General features: G+C 38.9%; 1 protein-coding gene and 1 long non-coding RNA gene across 2 annotated transcripts in view; one reads left to right on the forward strand and one right to left on the reverse strand.

The window, feature by feature from the left end:
- The window catches only part of ZFPM2 (zinc finger protein, FOG family member 2), a 463644-nt gene that overhangs the window by 430224 nt on the left and 17108 nt on the right, over nucleotides 1-16312 (reverse strand). Inside the window, exon 3 of the mRNA XM_081012507.1 lies at nucleotides 12572-12649. The gene's annotated coding sequence lies outside the window, so the exon portion shown is untranslated. The remainder of the gene's footprint in view (nucleotides 1-12571; nucleotides 12650-16312) is intronic.
- On the forward strand, nucleotides 12334-14117 carry LOC308480964. Its single transcript, XR_013988364.1, has 2 exons — nucleotides 12334-12382; nucleotides 13738-14117. It is a non-coding gene; the product is annotated as an uncharacterized lncRNA (long non-coding RNA).

The raw sequence follows: 16312 nt of genomic DNA on the forward strand, positions 1-16312 counted from the left end.
CCGATTTATAAGTCCTAGGTATGGACAAAAACCTGCGTTTGTGCAAGAAACATTTAGAATAAGAGAAATTCTCTTTTCCTTTCCCTGCACTTTCCCCACATCTTGTCATCTTATCCAAGGAGGATAAACCAAGCAATCTAGTGGCAGGTTAATAGCTAGAGGTTGATCTCAGTTCTGCTCTCTTCTGGCTAACAAAAAAAAGAAGTTATAAATATCAAAAGAGGCAATACTGTATTGTCCTGCAATGCAGTGCCTCCAGTGTTGAGACACTTTGTTCATCCCTGCCCTCTAGTGGTAGCCCTCAGTAATCTGTATTGTGTGGGTTAATGTGTTTAGGGAGGGCCTCGATATGACCAGGGAGGGACTACAATTGGCCTTCAGGTATCTTCCATTATTTCCCATGGCTAAAGGTGGATTCTTTTGGAATGGGGGAGGGGGATAGGGGCCATAACACTGCACCTCCATTGTATTCCTAAAAAAACTGGTATTGCCCAGTTGAAAGTGCACGGTGCAACATTTAATGTTCCCCAATATATTCCATATTTTGGGAAATGTACATATGCAAGGAACGTACCTTTGTTTGTTTGAACCATTTATAAACTACTTAAGACCACAGTTTCTAAGTGGTTTACAATGAAGTTACAAAAGAGATACAACGGATAAAATAATATAAAATTATCCATGAGATCAGAAAAGCTTACTTGAACTGTTGGCTGAAATTCATAGATATATATAAAGAAAAGTCTGCACCAAGTGCCTGAAGTTCAACAAAGAGGGTTCCTGCCTGATGACAGCTAAGAGGGCTTTCCACAGCGTTGGGCACGGATTGGGAATTCATTCAGTGCGGATGTATTAATCTATGGCAAATAAGAATTCCCCACTGGTGGAAATGGGAAAGTGAGAGTAAAAGAGCAATCCCAAGTGTGGCATTTTATATATCAGCTTTCTCCAGCTTTTGCCCTTTCCAGATGCTGTAGACTACAGAGCCTATCACCCTAGTCAGCATGGCCAATGGTCAGTGATGATGGGAGTCCAAAATATCTGATACACCAGATTGTCTCCAGATTATATTAGCAGAGGATGGTCAGAGCAACTAGACAGGATTTTCAGTATAGTAGTTAATAGGCAACCCCAAGCGATTTACAACCAAATTAGGAGGGACATACCAGCACCATTTTTCTAGGGGGAAAACACACACTGATCTTGATGTAGAAATGTGATATAGTATTTCATTTGTCACCTCTTCTCTTTCATCCAGTATTATCTAGTAAACCAAAATATGCTATATGCTAGTCCTACCCACCTTCCGTTCCACATTTTATTGGCTTCAGCTTGTAAAGACAGAGACGCATGAGGGGTATTGTCATCAGATAATCTTGGCTTATTAGAGGATTTCTGGGCAGAGAAAGGAGTGACCAGGACCAGAGCTCCAATAACAGTGACTTGGATGCTTGGATATAGAGATGTAGGCTCAATCATGTCAATGCCACTAGATTCTCCCCTCTAAAGTCCGGTCTCCTTTCATACAGCTAAAACATACAATAAAAATACTATAGAAATTATATAGCAATTACTGTAGCCTCTGTTTGCTAAACACTCAGTTGTCATTCTTTTGGTGTTCTGAGAATCCTGCAGGGATGAGAAACCTGTGGCTCTCTAGATGTTGGTGAAGCCCACATCAACCCCTGGTAGCATGGACAATGGTCAGGAAGAGTAGGGAATGCAGCCCAGCAACACCTGAAGAGCCACAATTCCCCGCCTTATGGCATAAAAATCAATCCCATGCTGGCCTTAGGTTGGAGAGCAATTTTAGCTGTGTGAAAGTATCAAATAAAGCAGGACAAAAGAGCAGAGAAGCAGCACCTGAGTATGCCATATTGAAGTTGAATGGCAGAAAGTGTTCCATATAAAAGCAGAAGATGTCGACAGCTAGAGCAAGCACAGAATCTTAAAATATTAATGTTGGTAAACATTGATTTGTTTAGATTTAATGCATAGGATTAAGGACTCGTGAATGAAGCAAAAGACATCAGGCTGTGCCTGAAGGTAAAATGTGGTTTCCTAGTTATGAAAATTTAATTTGACTGCTTATGGTATAATTGCTCATATTTATAGCAGCCTCATCCCGGCAAGATAACAGTCAGTCAAATGGACAACATGCTTCCGCCCCCAACAACAGCTGTGAACTATTTTGGTTGGAGACTGTCCAATTTTTAAGACCTATCCAGAGTAAAAACAGAAAGTTAGCAATCCTGTACAGCATTTTTGTGTTACAATTGCCTATTTCATCTTATATAAGGTTCCATGTGGAGGTCAGATATTTTTCAACTCAAAATTGAAAATCTTGTTTGTTGCTCATAAATGTTGGGGTCTCATTTTCATTTGTAGGGTTTTTTGAATGCTCTGGCAAAATAGCATACCTTAAAACGGATGCAAATTAACAATTTGCCTTAAAAACACTGATTATTTTGACATCACTATTAACCTTTTGACGCAGATGGCACTGTGGGTTAAACCACAGAGCCTAGGACTTGCCGATCAGAAGGTCGGCGGTTCAAATCTCTGGAACGGGATGAGCTCCCGTTGCTCAGTCCCTGCTCCTGCCAACCTAGCAGTTCGAAAGCACATCAAAGTGCAAGTAGATAAATAGGTACCGCTCCGGCGGGAAGGTAAACGGCATTTCCGTGCGCTGCTCTGGTTCGCCAGAAGCGGCTTAAGTCATGCTAGCCACATGACCCGGAAACTGTACACCGGCTCCCTCAGCCAATAAAGCGAAATGAGCGCCACAATCCCAGAGTCGGCCACAACTGGATCTAATGGTCAGGGGTCCCTTTACCCTTTACCTTTATTAACATTTTAATATATGAAATTTTACCCATTTTCTTGAAAAGCATGTTTAAAAAAAGACATGTCTCCATGGAATAATAGAATTGTGGAGCTGGAAGGGACTGTGAGGGTCATCTAGTCCAACCCCCTGCAATTCAGGAATTTTTTGCCCAATGTTGGTTCTTGAACCCATGGCCAGAGTTTCATGCTCTACCAACTGAGCTATCAGGCTGGAATTCAGCTTATTCAAATGTAAGAAGTCAAAGTGCCAATGAGGAACCCATATAGACAAGTAGTGGAGAATCTGGTCAGGATTTGATCTACAGCTCCCCTCTTCATCATTGCTGTTAATGGAGAAGTGATTCATTGACACATTAAAAGTAGTACCTCAGTGCCACTGGTCTGCTTTGGAGTACTGCATTGCTATGGTGACCAATTACACACTGCCCCAAAAGAAGAAGCCCATCCCCACAAAACTGGACATGGATGTGCATAAAATTTGCACATGATAATTTTATGTACAGATGCAAAGTTAGAAATAATTGCTGTGATTTGTAGAAATACGTACTGTTCATTGTACCGCAGTGGTGACAACTGTATCCACAATGCCATTCACTTCTATGGGTAGAATTTCTGCATGCGTCATCTGCAGTTCAGACATAAGCCAGAGTGGAGTTGAGGTGTATGAGCTAGAACAGGCATAGGCAAACTCAGCCCTCCAGATGTTTTGGGACTACAACTCGCATCATCCCTGACCACTGGTCCTGTTAGCTAGGGATGATGGGAGTTGCGGTCCCAAAACATCTGGAGGGCCGATTTTGCCTATGCCTGAGCTAGAAGCTAAAAGGGGCGGCAGGTTGAAGCCTGTGAAGGAGAGACATGCTTGATTTCTGCTTGAATCCAAGGCTGTGGCTATGGGAGGAGGAATACCTTATTGGGGTGTTAATGCTGTGAGCCCCTCCGTTATAGGCTCAGTTTGTATAAATGTGTAAATAAACCATAGATCACAAAGATCCTCATTCTGAGGAAACTGAACCCTGGGTAACTGCCTGGAACCCCTGGTATCTTGCACCGCTCGGAGATTTGGGTGGTGTGAGACAATACATATAGGATTGTACTTACATAGTTGTAAGCCCCACTGAATTCAGTGAGACTTACTTCTGAGTAGACATGCATTGATTTGTGGTGTAAATCAGTTATGTGGAGTTATTAACTCCCAAAGACACAAATAATGTATCAGCTCATTCGAAAATCAAGAGATCACTTCTAAATACCATGTCAAAATCCTAACAGAAAAGCAGTATTAATCATCTCTAACACTCTTCTAATCCTCTCCTTTTTCTTTTCTTTTTAAAAAATAAGTCCCCTTGTTTTCTTATTCCCATTTCCCCTCCATCGTTCTTGGCCACTCCGTAAACACCATTAATAACTGATACAAAGAATCAGGCACATGCATATAGATAAACTGGGCATGACAAAATATCAACTTGCAGCTGCTCAATTGAATGCCGTATCTGTACGAGTGGTAATTACTTTTAATTTAATTAGGACTCCTAGTATTGTTTCTATCTCATAGATTACATTATAACATGTAATGTGTTAAAGTAACAAGGCAGAGGAAGGTGGGGGAGAAGCAGTAAATATTACCCCTTTATCTACAATGTCATAGTTCAACTTGTCTGCAACATTGGTTATTTGTTTGCAATCACCATTTCATAAAACACTTTGGAGGGATTCAAATGTGATGGATAAATAAAATAATAAATAATTTGTGTTTATTCACTATGAGAGAAAATGGAAGAGGTTTAAACTGAGTTAGCATGAAACAAATGTCCCATTGCACATTCATTGAGTGAATCTGGATTGTTTTAGGCATCAACAACTGCCCAAATCAGAATCCACATCACTTGCAACATTCTCAAATTTCCTCTTCTAACTTTGAAACATTTCTTCTTTTCCCTAGCTTCATAGCAAAGTGTAACATTTTAAGAATCACAGAAAGAAATATCCAGAATATAGGTAACACTGATTCATTGGACTGCTTCAAATGGCTAGCCTGGTCTTATGGCAGCAGCCTCTTCATCAGAGCTAATGATAGTAGTGGTTGTGATCCTACTATGCATTCCCAGTAGCAGGGATAAAAGCAAGAGCCACATTAACTGCTTATTTGGCAACGTGTGTGTGTGTGTGTGTGTGTGTGTGTGACAAACACACACCACCATTCATGATGTGGTTGGATGAGACACCTCTCTATTACCAGTGCATGGGAAGTATCAATCAACATGTGCAGATGGCTGGAATGCTAGGATGAGACTGAACTATTCAGTACACAAACATTCATCTCATATGAACGGCACAAGCTTAGAAACAGATGTTTGCCTCTTCCCCATTAGAGCATCCCTGAATCCAGTGGTCAGGAAACTTAGGTGTGAACATCATGTTCACTGAGCATTCATTCTGACTTTCTTGCACCAAGCTTATGCAGTGGTTAGGATATCATGTCCAAACTTTAATGACCATTTGTTCTAATTTGTTTATGGGGTGGTTATATGACAATAAGCATTCATGGTGCTTAATCAACCATTTATCCCCCACATTTTGGTGTATTTCCCCATCACTTTCTAACTACAAAATTCTTGTGGTTTTTTATTTATTTGTGTGCTAACAGAACACTTTAATCGACTTAATTTTGCAAGCTTTCAAAGTTTCCATCCTACCACAAAATAATGATAGTCTGGATGCACTCTCATCTGTTTACATTAGAGAGTGGCAATCTTTGGGTCATGATTAAGGTGTAACAAGTGGAAACCTGTAAAATAATATCACAGTGATTTTAGGAAACTCATCTTTTACTTATTAAAACCCACCCTTTTTTATTTTGAAACACCTTCCTTTCGGTTTTAAAAAGCACTGCTTACTTAATTCTATGATTAAATAAAATCAGTATTAGAACAATTTCCTACTTCATAACATCACATACTTTTTAAAAACTGTAATTGTTATTCATTATCTATTTTAAATATTTATTATTGTTATTTTACAGTAGAATCAACATTAAATATGAAAAATCTTTTTCCTCGGCATTATTTCTTGTTCATATTTTCTTCTTTTTTCTTTAGCTATTTCCTGCACCTTAGAAACTTGTTTTGGTAACTTAAGCGTAAACAAAAATAACCTTTTCTAAACAAGATTTATTGAAAACATCATTAGTTTTCCATTTTTACAAAATTTTACACTTTTTTCCCTTTGAAAATGCCAGGATGTTTTTGCTGTATTATTTATTAAGGACTCTATTTCATCAACTTGCTTTTTAAAGAAGCAGTAGGTTTAACTAGCTTCAAATTTAAAATAGTCTGCACCTTATAAAGCTGGACATTTCTTTCTTTCTATGGTGCTTCTTTTTCATCTCTCTAGAGAATGAAATCTATCTTTACTTTTATTTCTGCATCCATCCCTTCCAGGCGTGCTGCCTGTGTTTTGGCCACTTTTGCAATTTGCAGGAAATATTCTAATGGATATCTGATTTTCATTTTTTTAAAAAGTATATATATTAGCCCTCTTCCAAGAAAATTAAAAATTGGACTATGTGACTTCCAAGGTAGTAGAAAATTGACATTGGGTAGTATGAAACTGAAATATATAGTTTTATGGAGTATAATTCTATGCCAAGTCAATTCAAATGTGTTTGAGGGTGGTAAAATGTTCCAATACAAAGCCTGTATCAGAAGCAGGGCACTTGTCGAAGTTCTTGTTTTTTGCTTGAAAACCCCTGAAAGGATATTTATTTAGCTTAACGCTGGATGCAAAAGCATATCAATGAGAACATAATTTTTGTGGGACAGTCTTGTCACAGAAGTTTTTCTGGAAGGAAAAATGTAGTTGGTAAGTGGGTAAAAGATGAGGATATTTTTCACTACTGTGCAGGTGACAATAAATGAAAAGAACTAAGTTGTAGATTTACTTCTTTGTAAATTCTGCAATGAACAGTGAACCTAGGTGGATTCCAGCCCCCCCCCCCCTTTTTTTGCAGAATGTCAGTCTTATTCAGAATACTGTTCTGGCACCACCTCCAAAGATAAGATGCATTTTCCACAGGCCAAGAATAAGTTCTTGCTTTGAGAATGCTATTCCCACTCACCCCCTTTCATTCATTCTTTCTTTGGTTCCTCTGCTTTCCTTCTCTTTTCCAGTATCATGTATGTTAAATAAAACTGCAATCCTGTACACAGTTTATTTACTTAAAATGTTTTATGCTGCCTTGCACAGAATGTTCCAAGGCAGTGCACAAATAATAAAAATCATTAAAATACATTATCATTAAAAATCCAATTAAAACAATAAATTCAGCCATATCCACGACTCAGAGAGAAAGAAATAACTTCAACAGAAAACAACAAGCTGGGACAAAGCACTCCATAGCCAGAAAAGACCTCAGAGAACAAATACAATTTTAGCAGGCACTGAAATATCACTGTCACTGCCTGCCTTACCTCAGAAGGTAAAGTTGGTGCTGCCACAAGAGAGATATACAAAGCATTGTCATACATATTGGCAGCTATAATCTTGGGTTCAGTCCATACATCACAGTAGAAACATGTTTTCTGCTGAAGAGCAGAGGTTCTTTTTGGATTTGGAGCATAACGAAGACACAAATGGGGTGAACACTAAAGATTTTATTAAACAGCCCAAAGAAAACTATGAAGCACTGAAATTATCTTACGCCCTTCTGGCTGCTGGGATTCCCATCAGCAATAAGAAGAAGAGAAGAGTTTGGATTTGATATCCCGCTTTATCACTACCCTAAGGAGTCTCAAAGCGGCTAATAATCTCCTTTTCCCTTCCTCCCGCACAAGAAACACTCTGTGAGGTGAGTGGGGCTGAGAGACTTCAGAGAAGTGTGACTAGCCCAAGGTCACCCTGCAGCTGCATGTGGAGGAGCGGGGAATCGAACCCAGTTCACCAGATTACGAGTCCACCGCTCTTAACCACTACACCACACTGGCTCTCTCAATAGACATGACTCCTGAAGCTGGCTGGTATGCAACACTCTCCAGAAAGATTTGCATAGAGTTTATACCAACAGAGGTGTTCTCAGGGCTTATATATTGTTGGAATTATGTAAGCCGCATCTGGCATTGGGTGGGAACACATCAGTTTCTCATCAAAATGAAAGGCTACTTCACCAAAATGAAAGGCTACTTGGCGGGCAGTCAACACGGACAACTTCTAAGACTAGCTGAGACACCCTTTTGCAGGTGCCAGCATATCAGAGCCAAAGAATCCCACACAGTGCCATCAAAGCCTATATATCTAGCTGTGATTAGCAGGCTTGAAACAGAATTAACCATTTAAAGGCCAGAGGCCCACATGATTTCTAGATGCAAAAGGAGCATTGCTGGATACCACCTAAATCTCCTCAAAATAACAATAGTCTTCCATGACAGTCCAATACAACATGGGAGCCACTTCCCTGGGTCTTGTCCCAAATTATTTGGGAGGTGGAATATCATTTCTCCATCTCAGCATGCCTGCTCCATTTACCATGTGGAAGTGAATCCCATACTATTGCAATTAACAGATGAATTGGGCATGGGTGTTTTTTTTGGGGGGGGGGCGTGTTGCTATAAAACCTAGGCTATTCCTCATATATTCTCTACCTAGGGCATGGACTGAAGGCGCAGGATGCAGCCATATTGCTGAAGCTTAGCAGGTCTGAGTCTGGTCAGTGCCCTGATAGGAGATTGTTAGGGAACTGCAAGTACACTTTCTTGAGTTCCATGGTGGAAGAAAGGCAGGATATTGTTATAATAAATAAATATATATACTGCATTGTATCACATTATATATGGTACAGTTGTTGATGATAGTAATTATGGTATTAGTATGGTGGTGGTAGTGGTATCTTTGATCCAAATTTTTAAGTTAACCAGCCTACCGGTAATTTGCATCTCCTTGACAAAAGCACACATCAGAACATAGCTATTCTTCAGATTTTGCACTTCTTTTAATTTTACAAAGCAGCTGAAGGGGGGAATTGCAGTGGGAAAGCAATAGGCAGAAGTACTGGTACAGGCAACTTCCTGTTTGCACAGGGGTTGTGTTATAGGTCTTGTGCACACCAGTGGTCGTGCATAAGCCCGTTCTGCTGCCACCCCATTCCACCCCCTTCTGGAGCCGAAAGCCAGGCGCATGTTGGCAGTTGTGTGTCAATTGGATGCATGCAAAATGGTCACCACCTGTATCTCTCTATTGTCCATTGTTCCGCAGAAATTCTTCCCTGTCCCCCTGTTCACAATATTCAAGGCACAAAAGTGTAAGGACCCATGTTTGCCAGGAAATGTGTACTTCCTGACTCATGTAATGTGTCCAAGAACAGTGCATGATGGACCACTATTCCCATACTGCAGATGAGAAGGCTGCAATAATAGTGAACCACATAAGGTTACACACTGAATTTATGGCTACTACAATTTGAACTGGTAAATTCCTGGATTACTACTCATTCTCTTAGCCACTATATTACACTTGCAGTTAAAATAAACTGCATCAGGTTGTTGTTAAGATTGCTTTCAAAGTGAGCTTCACTCGCTCCGGAATAAAGACATAACAAAATACCACAACTCTACACTCAGAAGTCCTTTTTTGATGCCATCCCTCCTTTTCTTCATCATATCTCTGTTCCTTTTCATATATATTGTGATGCTGCCTGACCCGAGGACACAAAAGCACAAAATCCTTGCAGCTTCCCTTTGGGTTTGTTTGATTTTAGCCTGTTTGGCGACACAGTCAGTATCGCAGCTTCAGACTCGCCCTTCATTGCAATCCTAATGGGCAATTTCAGATTCATGATGAAGAGTAAGACAAACAGGCAAATGGCCGTAAGCACGCAAGCTTGAAGGGGCTTCGTTGCCAGCTCATTATAGCTCCACTAATGAGATTTCCATCCAATTTGTGGGATAGCAGAACTCTACTCAAAAAGGGGGATAGAGCCACTGATACAGTGGGATTACTATGCCCTATTTTTAAAAAAAGAGAAAGGAAAGAAATAACCTTTGTAAAATTCTAAATTCACTGAGTTAGTGCAGTGTTCATATAACACTAACACAATGCATAAACAGTTGTTGGATTATTTACATTGCTTTCATCAGCTTAGCATAATTGCTAAAGTAATGGAAACCTCATATACCCTACTTAAGCTGCAATAAAAACACAATTTATGCACAATCTTCAAATAAAATAAAGAGCATAAGTTTTTTCTTCTGCCATCTTGAGCGTAAACAGATGCTGTTTATCAGAATCAGTTTTGAGATTGGTAAAACGGATTGAAGAAGAAATGGAGAGTGTATGATTCCACCCTGTCTCGGCTCATGAAGAGGTAGTCCCCATATGGCACAGTATCCATAAACATTTAAAGCTATTTCCCGATGCTCCACGATTTTTTTAAGTGAGCCTGAAATATATGCTGCTTCAAACTCATAGCTTGTAGAGAAGGAATACAGAACTGTTCCCTCCAGATACTATTATTTCCATCACCCCTGGCCACTGGCCATTTTGGGTAGGGCTGATGGGAGCTAGCATCCAACCACATGACAAGGACACAGGTTTGCCATCCATATTATAAAAGCTGTGTGGTATTCTTAGATATCATATATAGCCAAGAATCAACAGAACTTGGAACTCTGCTTGCTGGGAGATGTGGCCAGAGGTCACATCCACACCATACATTTAAAGTACTCTTATACCACTTCAACTGTCATGGATTATACTGGGAACTGTAGTTTGTTAAGGATGCTTAGAATTGTGGGTCTGTGAGGTCAGCACCCTTAACAAACTATAGTTCTCAGGATTCTTTGTAGGAACCCATGATTGTTAAAGTGGTATAAGAGTGTTTTAAATTGAAGATGTGGTAAGCAGGCAGAAAAGAGAACTTCCTGGATCAAAAAAGAAACCCAGCTTTCACAGAAGTTGTGCCTGGGTTCTACCACTGTAGGCTGAAGAGCATGGGGCCTCACATGGCGAATGCTTCCACCATAGAAGAAAAATATCCCAAAGAAAACTAGATATCAGACACAAGGGTCCTAGCCTTCTTTCCGACACTTACTTGTCTACATGCATGGCAATATTTTTATGCATCGATATCATTCAGTCTTGGGGTGTACTAGTTAGGAATGTGTGAGAAATTTGATTCAGTTCACATCTGAAGTTGAACCTACCTAATTTGCACTTTGCAAAACAATATGAGCCATGCTTGAAAATTGACAACTGCTCCTAATTTTTCAACACAGTTCTCCACTCAGGTAATGTGAGCAAAAATGCATATACTGAGGTAAAGTGTGGCATCCGTTAACCTAGAAGCTTCAATGCTCCTTTGAGTGGTTGTTTAGTTTACTTTGTGCCTCTTCCCGTTAATCCAACAAATGTGCTGCTGATAACTCTCTCTCTCTCTCTCTCTCTCTCTCTCTATATATATATATATACATACATATATATAAAGCTATAGGAGGTATTTTAATGGTTTATTGAAAATCTTTTCACTATTCAGCTGGATCTGTCTTACCAGGCCCCTAACCTGAGTGATGTGAGTTATTAATTAATATAGATGCACAAAATACTTCAGCAGATTATAAGCAACAATTTTCAGAACACCTTAGTAACTTATCATTAATTTATAAAACCTGTAATTTTCAAAGTAACAACATGTTTGAAATATTCTTTCAGTCACAGATTTGTTCAGTCAGTGATGACCTTGGGAAATGATTAGGGCTTTGTGTTTTTAATTGCCCGGGTTAACTGTTGTGTTTCTCCTCTATAATCTCTGATGTTACTTGTTTATTCAAAATCAGTTTTATTATACTGATACCTTTCAACAAAATGTTGTCTGGTTAGCACACACATCCAAGAAATCAACTGATGTAGGATATGATCTAGCACATAGGGAGGAGAGAAAGCAAGTTTTTTCTATACCTGAAGATTTTGAATATTAAATTTAAGTGTCTCAAATATTTGCACATAATTGATTTTAAAGACCACTTCTCTGATTGTCTATGAAGAATAATGTAGGGTTGATGTTTTTTAATGCTGTCAAATAACAACCTATGTTTATTTTCAAAGAAGGACTGCCCTCATGAGGCATTTTTTAATATTTGGGTAATGTCCATCATATCAAGTTTAACATTATTTTCTTAATGTGTATAGCTCTGCATGAATCTGGACTTTTCAGTCTGTAAAAATGAATTTTACTAATTTACCTGTCTTTAATTCATCAGTGTTACTTCTGAAGTTTGGAAAGAAAGACAAATTTTATTGTGGAGTATCACTTTAAATTCCTACCCCCATTCAAAAACGCTTTCAGTGAAGTAAAGCAAGTAAATTTTAAAGTTGAAAATAAGACAATCCTGGGAGTAAAAATCAGTCACTTATCAGTGTACTTCCATGTGGCTCATTCCGAATTCAGAATTTGGAACACAAATTTAGAATATTGAACGTGGCATTATTCATTACCTGGCACTCAGTCACTCAAGGCAGTTAGCCAAACAAGCTATCTCTCTACATACAGGTGAACCAACATTTCTGAGAATCTTAAAAAATTGAAAACATTCATAAATCAAAATAGGAGGTTTTCTATGAGAGAAGCTAAGAACGAGCCAATTTTAAGTATACTGGATGTGAAAACAAGCCGGGTTTCCTGACAAGATGCCTCCATTTGTGCCGACGATATCAATTAGTGACTATAAAACAGACTTACCAAAGATGATATTTCAATCAGTAATAAGCTTTCTAGATGCAAAGACGTACTTTCTTTTCTCTGCTTCTGTCTGAGAGTCTAGGAAGGACAATAATGATTACTGTAGCTGGCGGATGGAGGAGAAGCATATGGGATTAAAAAAAATAAGGTTGCTTATGAAGTGACATTTCGAAAACTTCCTCAGTTCTCCAAATTGAATCACAAACTTTTCTGCAATGATTTCTGCCAGGTTTTGCATTTGTTATCCAAATGAAAAGAAATTATTTCCCTCACTTACTTTGTTCTCATAACTATTATTTCCTGGTTCTGCAAGGGCATGATTTGGGGGCAGAAGTCCAGGGACCCACTCAGCAGAATGAACATGAAGGACCCCAAACCCAGCAGGATCCTTCACCTCCAATATAAGGCCATTAAGTCCAGAATCTACAATTACCTAACTATACTCCTAAGTATTTTGATGATACACAATGTTTTCCTATGGAATATGTTTAGTTCTAGACCACTATGCAAAAGTACTAATATTCTGGGCACTGAATAGTGAGGAAAATTTCAGGTGATTGCATCATAAATAACACAAATATTCTGTTAATATTTCCACCTGTCTTTATTTTTCTAATGTGTGTGTGTGTGTTTTCTGAAGTGCGAACTGGTGTTCCAGGTATATGTAGCTGGTGATTTTTGTCATTCACATTCTTTATCCATATAAGAAATGTTGGATTGCCTCTGAAACTTATCATACACAAATCTCAGTGCTGTAACCATATACAGTATTATCTCAAGAGCCTTGCTAACAGGAACCTGAGAAGAAGAGAAGTCAGCTTATTCCAAAAATCTGCTGACCCACAAACACAGTCAAGCTGAGGAACAGTTTAGGTGTTGAGGGAAAAGGTCCTAAGATCCATCTTTATCCACCCCCATTTTCTCCCCAAGGGAACCCAGAAGAGAGGGATATTCTTTTATCTAAATTCAAAGTTTTCAGGATATCAGTCACGCTCCACACCAAAGGACTTTTATGGTGACAAACAGAATATTGTTGTCGTCTGGTGTTTGAAAATTATGTTATCTCAATCACATATATAAGTAGAAATATTACACAAATAATACAATTCATGTGTCACAAATAAACAAGAACACCAGCCTCCCTAAGTTCTGTTGTTCCTTTTCAGGTTGTTACCATAGAATCTGTCCTTGAAGCCTGATATTTCTGCTGGTCAGTGAGGAAAAATGGAATCTTCTTATTTCACCTCAGCACCACAGCAGTCTTCTAAAAATGGCGGACGGTGCCAGTAGCTCAGGAACAAACTTATAGCCCTTTATAATCTAAAAGAACTTAGACAAGAAACTCGTACTGTTGGGGAAATGCATAACTCTTAAACAATTTAAAGGAAACCTCACAACTAACCTATTCTTAAGGATTCAAGGCCTTACAAAGAGGAGAGAGCAGGCATGATCCGAACGGCACTGAGGTCATGCACAGAATGGTGGCTGCTCTCTGCTTCAGGGGTCTTGCAAAACATGTGCAGAATCATTAAAGTGATATACACAAGTGGGTTACTCATGCATGATCAGGTCAAAAAGACTACTGTTGCAGTCAGTGCAGATTGATAAAGAGGCAGGAGTGATGCAGTCAATTTCTGTGAGAACCCAAAAACTGCACCATCTTGCCTGGAGTGCTTTGGGAGCAGAACTTTGCTGCAGAGGGATATGCTGATTTGAGCTGAGAGCTAATGTGTGGAGAGAAAATGAGAGACACAGCTGAGGTTCCAAGTGGAGATGCTGAGGTCTAAAAAGTGAACCTCTAGTTCTTCTAACACACTTTTTAAGACCATTGGGATCTCTTAATTTATTATAGGGATACCTTGGGACCTTAAAAACATTATTTTCATTCCTTTCACCTCGAAAAAGCGTCTTTTCTTTCATCCTTCCCCTGCCCATGTGTCCCTTTAAACCTTTATTCCTATTTGCATCAATAATTATTTCTGGATCTAATAGATATGGAACTGTAAATAGTGAAAGCAGAAAAAAGGGGATGAAGAGGGAAATAATGTTGACCAGGATGTGTATAATGATTAATACTCAGCATACAACTTTTCTCAAGGATGGTATATATAAATACCTAATTTTGTGCCATTATCATAGAAATGTTGCCTAACCTTAGCTACCCCTTACTTACTTATGGTCTAATTATCGTGATTTTAACCAATGCTTTTCCATTCCAATAATGGCCATATCTGGATTTATCTTTACTTTCAGCGTCGTTCATATCACTCATGCAGTGAAAATGGTAGCAGGAATTTAAAGTTATTTTAAAAACCATAATGGTTTTTAAAACAAAAACCACACAACAGCATTCAAAACAAAAATAATTTTCTTTTCCTGAAAAATTGTGATTTAATTCCATTTAAATTAATTTCACTCTGTAACGTATTTCACTTCAAGGATCTCTCAAAGGCTCCTTCCCCACCCCCCTTTTTTTACACCCAGCCTGGTGATAAAAATTAGAAAGCAAATAAATGAGATGAGCAGCAGCAAGGAAACTGGATGCCTAAAAGTGCATCAAATATAATTGGAAGAGCAGAAGAGAATGTTTAAAGTAAGTTCAAGAACAGCGATAAGGCTGGAGGTGATGTTATCTATTGGACAGAAGAAACCATTAACATACACCAGAGTGTTTTCAATCACTTAATCAGAAAACCCTTTTCCTGAGCACTGTTTCTTGTCCATGTGCCACAGACAAACATAAATATTTTGGATTTCCTGCATCCTTCAGTCTGATAATAGCCTCTTAACTATAAGCCCTTCCCACCTCAAAGACAAAGCTAAAACAAATGATAAAGCAAGAAAGATAGAGATGATTTCTATGCCAGATGAGTTTGTGAATACTCCACAAAGGATCTACTGTGACTTTTTTGCAACTTCCCTTTAACTTCAACTCAGTAGACAAAAAAATGGGGCAAGAAAATGGCTTAGGGTTCACTAATAAAGCTGCTGGGCTATATTACAGTAACACTGCAGTGGTGTCAGGTTCATCTGAAGCAGAGTTTCCTTGCCCATCACATACGAGATTCTAAAACGTCAGCATTTCATTTTAACACATATTTTTATTCTCTTTATTCTGTCTGACTGTCTGCCTCCTGACTTACACCCCATTATTCACCTGAAGCTCAAAGCAGCTTTCATAGGCTTCCTTGGAGGTATTTCATCCAGCTAACTTACCTGCCCGAATTCTAAGATGTGATAAACTTACTCCAGTGACGGCAATGGTTGCGGTGAGGGTGCCTAGTGTCAAGTGCGTAGTATGAGATACTGCCACTCAAGTGTGCACTAGAGTACATAGGCAGCTACCAATGCCGTGCGAGGATTGCATAATATTGCAGGATGAGCACTTCTAGCAAAAAATAGTAATGTTTTATTCTTTTGGAGGTTTCTTGTAAATGTATATATAAATATGCATTTTTTTAACACTGTATGTCACTGTGAGATTGTTTATGTAGTAAGAGACAAATAAATGTAATTATTATCAGTGATAGAAAATGGGCGGGATTCAAATAATGAACCTGCCAGTGGAAGTCTGCATAAGGAATGCTGCTAGTACAATGGCGCTATCCACCCTCGCCTCCTCCTCTTGTGGTTGGGAGAATCTCCCAGTACAGTATGGGGGGGAAGGAGAGGGCAGATTGTTCCATTAGGCAAGCAGAAATCTGCTTAGCGCTACTTTGAATTCCTGCCAATATTTTTACT

This window comes from Podarcis pityusensis (genome assembly GCF_964106645.2).
Source record: "Podarcis pityusensis genome assembly, chromosome: 7".
Classification (NCBI taxonomy): domain Eukaryota; kingdom Metazoa; phylum Chordata; class Lepidosauria; order Squamata; family Lacertidae; genus Podarcis; species Podarcis pityusensis.